The sequence below is a fragment of the Microcebus murinus genome, chromosome 13 (assembly GCF_040939455.1).
Source record: "Microcebus murinus isolate Inina chromosome 13, M.murinus_Inina_mat1.0, whole genome shotgun sequence".
Classification (NCBI taxonomy): Eukaryota; Metazoa; Chordata; class Mammalia; order Primates; family Cheirogaleidae; genus Microcebus; species Microcebus murinus.
In genome coordinates this window covers 83,315,707-83,327,553 of record NC_134116.1, presented here as the reverse complement: position 1 = coordinate 83,327,553, position 11,847 = coordinate 83,315,707, and the positions used below count along the sequence as shown (strand labels likewise).

Here is an 11,847-nt window from a genome sequence, read left to right as displayed (position 1 = left end):
TGCAAACCCACAGACAGTCCTGAGGAGAAACCGACCGAACCAATCCTCACAGTGGACTATTAGCTTCCAGAAATTTGAGAAAATAAATTCCTGTCGTTTAGGCCACCCAGTCTATGGTACTGTTTTATGGAAGTCATAGCAGACAGATTACAGAAGAGAGGCACCACATCCCCAGGACAGAGGACGGAGACAGCTGCCTTCCCATGGTGACCTCCCAGTCAGCCACCCACATGGACACACCCATCTCTCAGAAGACACTGAGGCACAGGTGGGAGCAGTGTGGACAGATGCTGGGAAGAGGCCCCTCCCAGAGCTCTGAGCTGCCCTCCCAGCCCCCTGGCAGGGGTAAGGTGGAGACCAGGGTCGGGGGATAGACAGTGAGAGAGCCCAGTGGGCTGTGGCTTGGCCTGTTTCCCAGTCGCCACAATGACTTAATGCTGCCCACTGCCGAATGGTGCCTTCTGAAAGGCGGCCCCACCAGTGACCCTCACAGCCTGACCCCACACAGGGCAGGAACATCAAACACTTCCAGGGACCACCAAGAGGGCAGGAAGGAGCAGGGGCTCAGGGAGAGGACACTCCTGTGTGAGGCTGGGGCTGGGACATTTCCATCCTCCCCCGGGATCTGCTCCCCTGGGCTCCCCCAGCTCCTCTCCCAGGCTGGTTCCTTCCTCCCCATCGCCCTGCCTGCTCACCCCAGAGGGCACAGGGCTCAGTCTGTACACACGGGTCCCCAAGTGGTAACTGTCCCCCGGGCACATCCCATGATGCCCCTCATCTGCATGTGCACATCTCTCAGCTCCTCCAAAACCAGAAGCCCCGAACCGGACCAGCCCCTTCCTGGCTGGGCAAAGTCCACCTGCCATTGTCCCAGGCCAGCCCCCAGGCACTGTCCCCTATCTGCTCTCACACCCACGGCCCACACACTGGAAGACAAGCTGCCAGCTCCCCTCCCCCTGGGCTGGGGCGGTCACCTGCTGGTGCCCTTAACCCTCCTTCCACCTGCCCCACAGCAGCCACCTGAGCCCCTGTGCCCTGTTGCACTCAGCTGTGGTGGCCATCTCGTCCAGGGCCAACACCAAAGTCCCCACAGGCCAGCCCGAGCCTACTCACTGTTTCTGGGACCGGCAGAGCCCTGTGCCTCAGTCTCCCCATCTGCAGCACGGGTGTCCCCCTCTCAGCCCCAGCCTGCCACCCAGCCCCCTCTCCCACCAGGCCACATCCTCCCTACACGCTGCTGCTGCCAGGCTGCGGATGGAGGTTTCTGGAGCTCCCTCTCCCGCCTCTGGGGTCAGGGGTCGGCTTCCGCGGCTGGTCGGGTCACACCCACCCTCCGAAGGTCCCTCTGGCTGTGGCCGAGGTCAGCCCCGAACGGGCGGGGCGGGCGCTGCGCCCCCACCCCAGGCGGGTCCCGCCGCGGCCTCGCACGTGGGCGGCGGCCTCGCGACCCCAGTCCCCGCGCTCGCACCGGCGCCCCCGCCCCAGACGCCGCCCAGTCCTCGCGCGGCTGCAGCCGGGACCGTCGGGAGGGCGCAGACGTGTGTGTGTGTTCTGTGGGAACAGTTCGTCAGAAGTGGCTTTGCAGCCGTGTGTGTGTGTGTGACTGCAGACGTGTGTGTGAGACTGCAGATGTGCGTGTGTGTTCTGTGGGAACAGTTCGTCAGAAGTGGCTTTGCAGCCGTGTGTGTGTGTTCTGTGGGAACAGTTTGTCTGAAGTGGCTTTGCAGCCGTGTGTGTGTGCGTGTGTGTTCTGTGGGAACAGTTTGTCTGAAGTGGCTTTGCAGCCGTGTGTGTGTGCGTGTGTGTTCTGTGGGAACAGTTCGTCAGAAGTGGCTTTGCAGCCGTGTGTGTGTGCGTGTGTGTTCTGTGGGAACAGTTTGTCAGAAGTGGCTTTGCAGCCGTGTGTGTGCGTGTGTGTTCTGTGGGAACAGTTTGTCTGAAGTGGCTTTGCAGCCGTGTGTGTGTGTGTGTGTGTGTGTGTGTTCTGTGGGAACAGTTTGTCTGAAGTGGCTTTGCAGCCGTGTGTGTGTGCGTGTATGTTCTGTGGGAACAGTTCGTCAGAAGTGGCTTTGCAGCCGTGTGTGTGTGCGTGTGTGTTCTGTGGGAACAGTTTGTCAGAAGTGGCTTTGCAGCCGTGTGTGTGCGTGTGTGTTCTGTGGGAACAGTTTGTCTGAAGTGGCTTTGCAGCCGTGTGTGTGTGTGTGTGTGTGTGTGTTCTGTGGGAACAGTTTGTCTGAAGTGGCTTTGCAGCCGTGTGTGTGTGTGTGTGTGTGTGTTCTGTGGGAACAGTTTGTCTGAAGTGGCTTTGCAGCCGTGTGTGTGTGTGTGTGCGTGCGTGTTCTGTGGGAACAGTTTGTCTGAAGTGGCTTTGCAGCCGTGTGTGTGTGTGTGTGTGTGCGTGCGTGTTCTGTGGGAACAGTTCGTCAGAAGTGGCTTTGCAGCCGTATGTGTGTGTTCTGTGGGAACAGTTTGTCTGAAGTGGCTTTGCAGCCATGTGTGTGTGTGTCTGTGTGTGCTTTCTGTGGGAACAGTTCGTCAGAAGTGGCTTTGCAGCTGTGTGTGTGTGTGTGTGTATGTGTGTGTGTTTTGTGGGAACAGCTTGTCAGAGGTGGCTCTTTGTTTCCCCAAGGGAGAGATGGGCTTTGCAATTACGTTTTCCCCCTGATTTACCTTACTTAAAACTGGTGGTCTAATTACTGCATGATGTACCCACGATAATGTCAGTAAATTTCAGCACATTTTTTATTAGGTTTTTTTTTCTGTTTACTTAGTCCTTTTGCTTGTTTCCATGGTTAAGACTAATTTTATGTTCTATCTGAAATCATTAAGATTCCTGCAGAAAAATTACAACGTGAGGAGGTAAATGTTTTCTATCTGGAGAACTTACATCACTGTCTAAAGATGTGTCCTTTCCATCTTTAAATTGTTTCACACAATAAAAAAATAAATAAAGATGTGTCCTCTTGTTATACTTTGTTTTTGTTGTTTGTTTGTTTGTTTGTTTGTTTGTTTGTTTGTTTGAGACAGAGTCTCACTCTGTTGCCCGGGCTAGAGTGAGTGCCATGGCATCAGCCTAGCTCAAAGCAATCTCAGTCTCCTGGGCTTAAGCAATCCTACTGCCTCAGCCTCCCGAGTAGCTGGGACTACAGCTATGCACCACCATGCCCGGCTAATATATTTTTTCTATATATATTAGTTGGCCAATTAATTTCTTTCTATTGGTAGTAGAGACAGGGTCTCGCTCTTGCTCAGGATGGTTTTGAACTCCTGACCTCGAGCAATCCACTCGCCTTGGCCTCCCAGAGTGCTAGGATTACAGGCAAGAGCCACCGTGCCCGGCCAACATCAATTGTTTCTAAGGCAATTTATAAATTTAATTTGTTCCAATACAGATACCATTAAGTATTGGAGGTAAGCATGTTATTGCAAAAAATAAAGACACAAATAGGAGGGGGGAGGGGGTGCATGGGCAATATACATAATCTTAACGCTTGTTACCCCCATAAAAAAAAGGCACAAATAGGAATACCCAAGAAAATCCTGAAAAAGAAAAAGAGACAGAGAGACTGGCCAGTGCTATGAGACACCTTGATTGATGAAAAGACTGATAGATCAGTGGACCTAAAACTTCAAAAATAGACCAAAGTGCATAAGAACACATCTTAGCAGCCTGAACATCCATTCAGGCTGCTATTAAAAAACACCTTATGCCGGGCGCGGTGGCTCACGCCTGTAATCCTAGCTCTCTGGGAGGCCGAGGAGGGCGGATTGCTGGAGGTCAGGAGTTCAAAACCAGCCTGAGAAAGAGCAAGACCCCATTTCTACTATAAATAGAAAGAAATTAATTGGTCAACTAATAGATATAGAAAAAATTAGCCGGGGATGATGGCACATGCCTGTAGTCCCAGCTACTTGGGAGACTGAGGCAGGAGGATCGCTTGAGCCCAGGAGTTTGAGGTTGCTGTGAGCTAGGCTGACGCCATGGCACTCACTCTAGCCTGGGCAACAAAGTGAGACTCTGTTTCAAAAAAAAAAAAAAAAAACCCACCTTTGACTGCGTACTATATAAAGGAGTCTGGAAAGTCCAAGATCAAGGCACCTACAGATTCGCTGTCTGGTGGGGACCCTATTCCTCATAGATGGGGACTTCTTGCTGTGTCCTCACATAGCAGGAGGGACAAGAATGCTCCCTTCAACCTCCTTCACAATGACACAAATTCTATTTATAAGGACAGAGTCCTCCTGTCTTAATCAGGTCCCCACTGGCCCCACACCTGACACCATCACAGTGGGGATGGAGTTTCCCCAGGGGAATTCAGAGGTGGAGGAGACACAAACATTCAGCCTATAGCTGAACCTCAGGCAAATCTCCTAACATGTACTCTTCTCCCAGGAGCTGAAAGGGTGGGAGAACATTCCTCCAGCCTGCAGAGACTGGCCTGCCCTTGCATGAGTCACCATACCCAGCACACACCCTACTAAGAATGACACATATTGTGCCCCTGCCCAACCCTTGACTTGCTTCAGGGAGACCCTGCCTGCAGGGGGCACCCCTCGTCCTGGTGTTCCCACCAGCTCCAGCAGCCAGCCCACTGCCAGGCTGAGCTTCCTCCTCTCACCACTCCCTGCCACCAGAGGAGAATGTGGACAGGCAGCTGGCCCAGGCCCACCCACCCTTGTCCTTTGGGGAGTTTTCCTCTCCCCTCCCTAGCACAGTCTCTCCCCTGTGTGTCTCTGGTTTAGTCCTCTGCTCTCTGCTGAGGCTGCATCAAGGTTTGGGGCTGGAGGGCGGGCGCTGTGGCGCACACCTGTAATCCTAGCACTTTGGGAGGCCAAGGCAGGAGGATCCCTTGAGCCCAGGAGTTTGATGTTGCTGTGAGCTACACTGACACCATGGCATTCAGGCAACAGAGTGAGATTCTGTCTCAAAACACACAAAACAAAAAAGGTTTGGGCCTAGAGGGAACTGCAGACTGCACAGGAGCCCCATGTCCCATCTGCCCTGTGCCACATGCAGGGGCTGAGGGAGGCTCCCACGGCTGTCTGTTATTTCCTCACGCTCTTGCCTGCTGTCTGCAATCTGTCCACATTGTCTCTAGCTGGCACCCCACTAGGATTCAGAGTAACCATAATCTTGGGGTTCCCTCCTCCTGGGCCCCATCATTCTTTGCTCAGTGTATGATTTCTGGAAGGGAAATGGGTCCCCACCAAGAAGCAGGTGCATAGCACTCTGGGAGGCCAAGGCAGGCTGATTGTTCAAGGTCAGGAGTTTGAAACCGGCCTGAGCAAGAGCGAGACCTGGTATCTACTATAAATAGAAAGAAATTAATTGGCCAACCAATATATATATATATATATATATATATATATATATATATATATATATGTAAAATTAGCTGGGCATGGTGGCGCATGCCTGTAGTCCCAGCTACTTGGGAGGCTGAGGCAGCAAGATTGCTTGAGCCCAGGAATTTGAGGTTGCTGTGAGCTAGGCTGACGCCACGGCACTAACTCTAACCTGGGCAAAAAAGAACGTGTACCTGGGGGTCTACCTGTGGACACTTCCTGCTTACAGCCCCCTGTTTTCTCTTGGGGCATCACCTCTGCTATCCTTATGGTTGAGAAAGGGCTGTTCCCTTGCCTCTCAAAAAAAAGCATGTTCAGGGCCGGGTGCGGTGGCTCACACCTGTAATTCTAGCACTCTGGGAGGCCCAGGCAGGCTGATTGCTCAAGGTCAGGAGTTCGAAACCAGCCTGAGCAAGAGGGAGACCCCCGTCCCTACTATAAATAGAAACAAATTAATTGGCCAACTAATATATATAGAAAAAAAAATTAGCTGGGCAAGGTGGCGCATGCCTGTAGTCCCAGCTACTCTGGAGACTGAGGCAGGAGGATCACTTGAGCCCAGCAGTTTGAGGTTGCTGTGAGCTAGGCTGACTCCAGGGCACTCACTCTAGCCTGGACAACAAAGCAAGACTCTGTCTCAAAACAAAAGAAAGAAAAAGAAAAACAAGTAAAATTAATTGTAATAGTTTAACCCAATGCATCCAAAATATTATTGTTTTTATATTTGATCAATATAAAATTATTAATGAAGTATATCTGGTACTGTATCTTTGAAACTCATTTTGGTTTTTTTTGATTGTTTCTTTGTTTGTTTTTTTTTGTTTTGTTTTTGTTTTTGTTTTTTTTTGAGACAGAGTCTCACTCTGTTGCCCAGGCTAGAGTGCCGTGGCTAATTTTTTCTATATATATTAGTTGGCCAATTAATTTCTTTTTACTTATAGTAGAGACAGCGTCTCACTCTTTCTCAGGCTGGTTTCAAACTCCTGACCTTGAGCAATCCGCCCGCCTTGGCCTTGGCCTCTGAGAATGCGAGGATTACAGGCATGAACCACCTCGCCTGGCCATTACTTGGTTTTCTTTTAAGTAGCTACTAGAAAATTTTAAATTACACCCATGTCTCACATTTTATTTATATTGCACGCCGCTGCCTTAGAGAAGTGCCTGCATTTATAAAACTCAGGCTGCCTCCTCAAAAGATCACAGGCCAGGAAGGTTACAAAATCTAAAAACTTAAATTAATTGTCACTATGTTATTTCCACTGTGAATAACATGTATTTACTGTATGTGTGTATATACAATATATATATAAAATCCATAAAAAAGAATTTATTTATTTTTTTGAGACAGAGTCTCACTTTGTTGCCCAGTGCCCTGGCATCAGCCTAGCTCACAGCAACCTCAAACTCCTGGGCTCAAGCAATCCTTCTGCCTCAGCCTCCCGAGTAGCTGGGACTACAGGCATGTGCCACCATGCCCGGCTAATTTTTTCTATATACATTAGTTGGCCAATTAATTTCTTTCTATATATAGTAGAGACGGGGGTCTCGCTCTTGCTCAGGCTGGTTTCGAACTCCTGACCTCCAGCGATCTGGCCTCCCAGAGTGCTAGGATTACAGGCGTGAGCCACCGCGCCCGGACCCATAAAAAAGAATTTATAGGCCCGGCACGGTGGCTTACTCTTGTAATCCTAGCACTCTGGGAAGCTGAGGCAAACGGATCGCTCAAGGTCAGGAGTTGAAAACCAGCCTGAGCAAGACCGAGACCCCGTCTCTACTAAAAAATAGAAAGAAATTAATTGGCCAACTAAATATATATAGAAAAAATTAGCCGGGCATGGTGGCGCATACCTCGGGAGGCTGAAGCAGGAGGATCGCTTGAGCCCAGGAGTTTGAGTTTGCTGTGAGCCGGGCTGACGCCACGGCACTCTAGCCCGGGCAACAGAGTAAGACTCTGCCTCAAAAAAAAAAAAAAATTATAATCTAGGTTAAATACAAACGTCCCCCAGGCAGGGCCAGGTCACAGAGCACGCGGGCAAACCCTGTCTACAGCTACAGCCAAACACCTGTTACTCTCGCCTCATTCAGCCGCAGTCTGATCGCTCTGCTGTCACTCATGGCCAGAGGGGTGGGGCCTAGAGCCTTATCCAATCCGGCGTGCCGCTGTGAGAGCTGTCCAATCAGATGCGCGGACGGGAAGAAGGAGGCGGCTTCCGGGATCTGGCGCGGCCTTTGTCTCTTCCGCCGGGCACGGAGCCGGCGTCCTCTCTCCGCCGTTGCTCCTCCTGGGGCCCAGGTGTGTCTGCCGCGGCCTGTGTCACCCGAGACCGGCAGGTACGCGGGTCCACAGGGACGGCGCCGGGACGCCCCGGAAGCTGGGGCCGGGCGAGCGTGCGGCCGGGTGTCCTGAGTGGGAGGAGGGTGCGGGAGGCCAGGCGGAAGCGGCTGTGGGGACGCGGCCTCCCGCCGCGGCGCGGGCGTGTCCAGACCGAAGTTCGTGCTCAGGCACACCTGGGCCCTCCGTGCCCTCTCGGCGCAGGGCCGGCAGCGGGGCCCTGGTCTTCCCGTCCTTGCCCAGCGTTTTCTGTGGCCCCGGCCCGGGCCTCTCTGTGCGGCTCCGCGCCGCGACCCCGCGACCCCCCAAATTGTGCGGGGAGAGGGCAGGGCCCTCAGGGGAGACTCTCCACTCGGTGTGCGGGGCCGGCGCTGGCGTCTGTCAGGTCCCCATACTTCTTTTCTCCCATTAAAAATTAGCCTGAGAAGCGTGAAAACTTAAAAAAGAGTTTATTTGAGCAACTAGTAATTTATGAACTTAGAAGCCCTCCGCAAACCTCCACCCTGGTTTGTGGTCTTGGGGCCACTGGCAGGGCTTAAAGGAAAAGGCTTGCTTTTTTATAAGGTGCATGAGGGAGCAAACCAAATTAAATAATTGCTTGGGGTACAGCTCTGTAGTGGCCTAATATGGACTGTCCACGTGCCTATTTTCTGTTTAATCAGAGCTTTATTGGCAGTTTGTGGTTGGTTAAGGCTAAGTTTTTCTTTCCTCTAAATTGTAATTTATAGGAAATGCGTTTGAAGTAGAATTGTGTTTCCAGAGGTAGAAACGCAGGGCACTAGAGCCACTTCAGTGTATTTGCTACCTATTTAGTTATTTTAACGCCACCCAGAGGGAGTGGTTTTCCCTGCATTGTCCACTTGTATGTCAAGCAGAGTCTCAAATCCAAGGCTCAAATCCAGTTTGCTCATTCTTACTTACTGTTCTGGGGTTTGTTGGAAATCCTCAATTTCGAATGCCTTCCTTACACTCCCAAGTGCCTACTACCTGTCAACAGAAAAGAAGCCAAAAACTGTAAAATAATATAATGAGGTTTATTCTGAGCCAAATTTGAGAACCATGACCCGGAGCCATGCCCAAGAAGCCTTGAGCAAGTGACTGGCTGTGGCTGGGTTACAGTTTGGTTTTTTACATTCCAGGGAGATAGGAATTACAGGTAAAGCCATAAATCAAAACATGGAAGGAAGAGTGGTTTGGCCCCAAAAGGTAGGACATCTCAAAGTGGGAGCAGGGCTTACAGGTTATAGGTGGGTTTAAAGATTCTTTGGGTTGTAATTGTTTAAAGACATGAAGCTTTGTTGAAAGGATTGGAATGTTTTAAGTTAAGATAAGAAGGTCTGTTGGTTACAGACAAGCCACCAGACATATAAGCAGACTCAAGTTATCTGTTAAGTAAATTGACCTGCAGGTTTGTCTTGCACAGCCTTAGGTCTGTTAATGAGTTAGATGTCTCCAAGAAGGGAAGGGGCATGATGAAGCATATCTGTGCTCCCTTCTCATGGCTAGTAACTCAGTTTTAGGGTATTCTCTTGGCAAGAGGGAGTCCATTCACTCAGCTGGTGGGGGGGACTTAAGATTTATTTTAGTTCACATACCACTCTCCAATTTAGTATCTGTTATTTGTCCTTTATTCATTTTTCAAACAGACACAGTATTTTAATTGTTTTTTTTTTGTTGTCGTTTCTGCAGAGCTGTGATGGTCTCTTTTTAAGATGTTTGCTTTCTGTTTCTGAACATTTCACAGGAGAGGAAAGCAGAGAATAATCACCTGATGCTCCCCTGTAAAAAATCTTTGTGATTCTCTTCCTTTTGTTTTCCCTAGGCACACACACATTACCAGACTATCTTTGGGTTGAGGTTACCCTTTGGAAACTTTATAGGGTGATGTGTCTTCTGCCATCTTTCTGTCTTTCCCTGGTCCTGGTTTCATAGCTATTTGGGGATCATCCGAGATGCCCACAGCAGCCATGTCTCCTGGAATAGTGAATATCAGCCCTGGGTCATCTCCTCCCAGAGGACAGCCTGAGTGTGGGGGTGGAGCCTCTAGAGGGAACAGCTGTCTGCCCTGGTGCTGAGGCGAGTCTCCTGTTGTACCCTTCACCTAAAAAGTTAATCCCTTGGGATATTTTTTTTTTTTTTTTTGAGACAGAGTCTCACTTTGTTGCCCAGGCTAGAGTGAGTGCCGTGGCGTCAGCCTGGCTCATAGCAACCTCAAACTCCTGGGCTCAAGCGATCCTCCTGCCTCAGCCTCCCGAGTAGCTGGGACTACAGGCATGCGCCACCATGCCCGGCTAATTTTTTGTATATATATTTTTAGTTGATCAATTAATTTATTTCTATTTTTGGTAGAGACGGGGTCTCGCTCAGGCTGGTTTCGAACTCCTGACCTTGAGCAATCCGCCCGCCTCGGCCTCCCAAAGTGCTAGGATTACAGGCGTGAGCCACCACGCCCAGCCAATCCCTTGGGATATTAAGGTTTTCTTTCCCCAACCTGAGCTTCCATTCCATGTAGACACACTGGTGCTCAGCCAATAGGATGCTGATATTGAGGGGAAAGGGCAGAAATGACTCCTGCTTTTTGGATTCTTTCAGACTTTCTTTTTGAGACAGAGTCTCGCTTTGTTGCCCAGGCTAGAGTGAGTGCCATGGCGTCAGCCTAGCTCACAGCAACCTCAAACTAACTCCTGGGCTCAAGCAATCCTCCTGCCTCAGCCTCCCGAGTAGCTGGGACTACAGGCATGCGCCACCATGCCCGGCTAATTTTTTCTATATATATTAGTTGGCCAATTAATTTGTTTCTATTTATAGTAGAGAAGGGGTCTCACTCTTGCTCAGGGTGGTTTGGAACTCCTGACCTTGAGCAATCCGCCCGCCTCAGCCTCCCAGAGTGCTAGGATTACAGGCCTGAGCCACCACGCCCGACTCTTTCAGACTTTTGAAGGCAGGAAAAACATTATCCCAAAGGACAAGGAAAACCAACCCAAGTGAGGCAGTGCAAGAACCTGCAAAGCAATTTGCAGTTTAGGCACACAGGCACAGAGCAGTGGCTCATGAGATGTGGTCATTGAATCCTTCCGTAAGCAGGAGGTGGGAGGATTTCCCAAGTGACATGATGCTTTGACTTGCCACAGGAGTCACGCATGTCAAACCACCCCTCCCTGGACTTGTTACCTTGAAAAGATTTATTCTTTAATGGTAAAATGTATTTTATCAGAAAAGCCTGAAAGATAATAAAATATATCCAATGAGGCAAGAAAGAGGTGGCTTTCAGGGAAAAAAACTAGTATTTGATGGCATTTGTTAATAATTCTTTTTATTTTTGAGACAGTCTCCCAAGTAGCTGGGACTACAGGCATGTGCCACCATGCCCGGCTAATTTTTTCTCTATATATTAGTTGGCCAATTAATTTCTGTCTGTAGTAGAGACGGGGTCTCAGTCTTGCTCAGGCTCATTTCAAACTTCTGACCTCGAGCAATGCACCCTCCTCGGCCCCCCAGAGTGCTAGGATTACACGCGTGAGCCACCATGCCCAGCCATTTGTTAATAATTCTTATCTTTTTTCTTCACCAGAGTGAAGTGTTGTAAGGTTCTATTGTCTGTTCTATTTTGAGGTGATTTCAAACAGGATCCCAGAGCTTAGCTTTGGGTATACTGCCAGGGAGAAGAAATGGAGAAAATGTCTCTACAATTATGAGTGGAATACATTTCCACAAGAAAGTGTAGTAGATAAATTGGTGAATTATAAATATCCACGAAAGCATCAGTTCCACTCTTTTGCAGGGTGGAGAATTTTTGACAGCGGACCACCCTGTTCTGTGTCCTGCGATCTGGATGTCAGAGTGTGTAGCTAAATTTTATGGGACAGGATTTGGCAGTTATAGAAGTGTTCACATATGATTCGTTGTTTGCTAAATCATTTGTTATAACAGAATGATTAAATGACATGTTTATTGTGTGAAAGGGATAGATATTTTTGCTTTTCCTATTGAGATGTGAAATGTAAGTGCCTTATAATTTTTTATAAACATAAACACATAATTTTAGTGATTTTGCTGGATTCTTCAAACACTGGATGTTTCCTCATTTAAAACTAAGTGAATAACCTCAGCTGGGAAGCAGAGACCTGGGCTCAGAGGCTCCAAGCAAAGGTCATTCTTGATCTAGCAAA

The 11,847-nt window shown here is 49.5% G+C and overlaps 1 protein-coding gene across 4 annotated transcripts in view; it reads left to right on the top strand.

Annotated features, from left to right (window-relative positions):
- The window catches only part of LOC105871915 (KRAB domain-containing protein 5-like), a 162,572-nt gene that overhangs the window by 130,825 nt on the left and 19,900 nt on the right, over positions 1-11,847 (top strand). For 3 of the 4 annotated variants that reach the window (XM_076009595.1, XM_076009593.1, XM_076009596.1), the window contains exon 1: positions 7,555-7,677. The exons of the other annotated variant lie outside the window; for it this stretch is intronic. The gene's annotated coding sequence lies outside the window, so the exon portion shown is untranslated. Of the gene's footprint in view, positions 1-7,554; positions 7,678-11,847 lie in introns of those variants that run through there. 4 annotated transcript variants of the gene reach the window in all.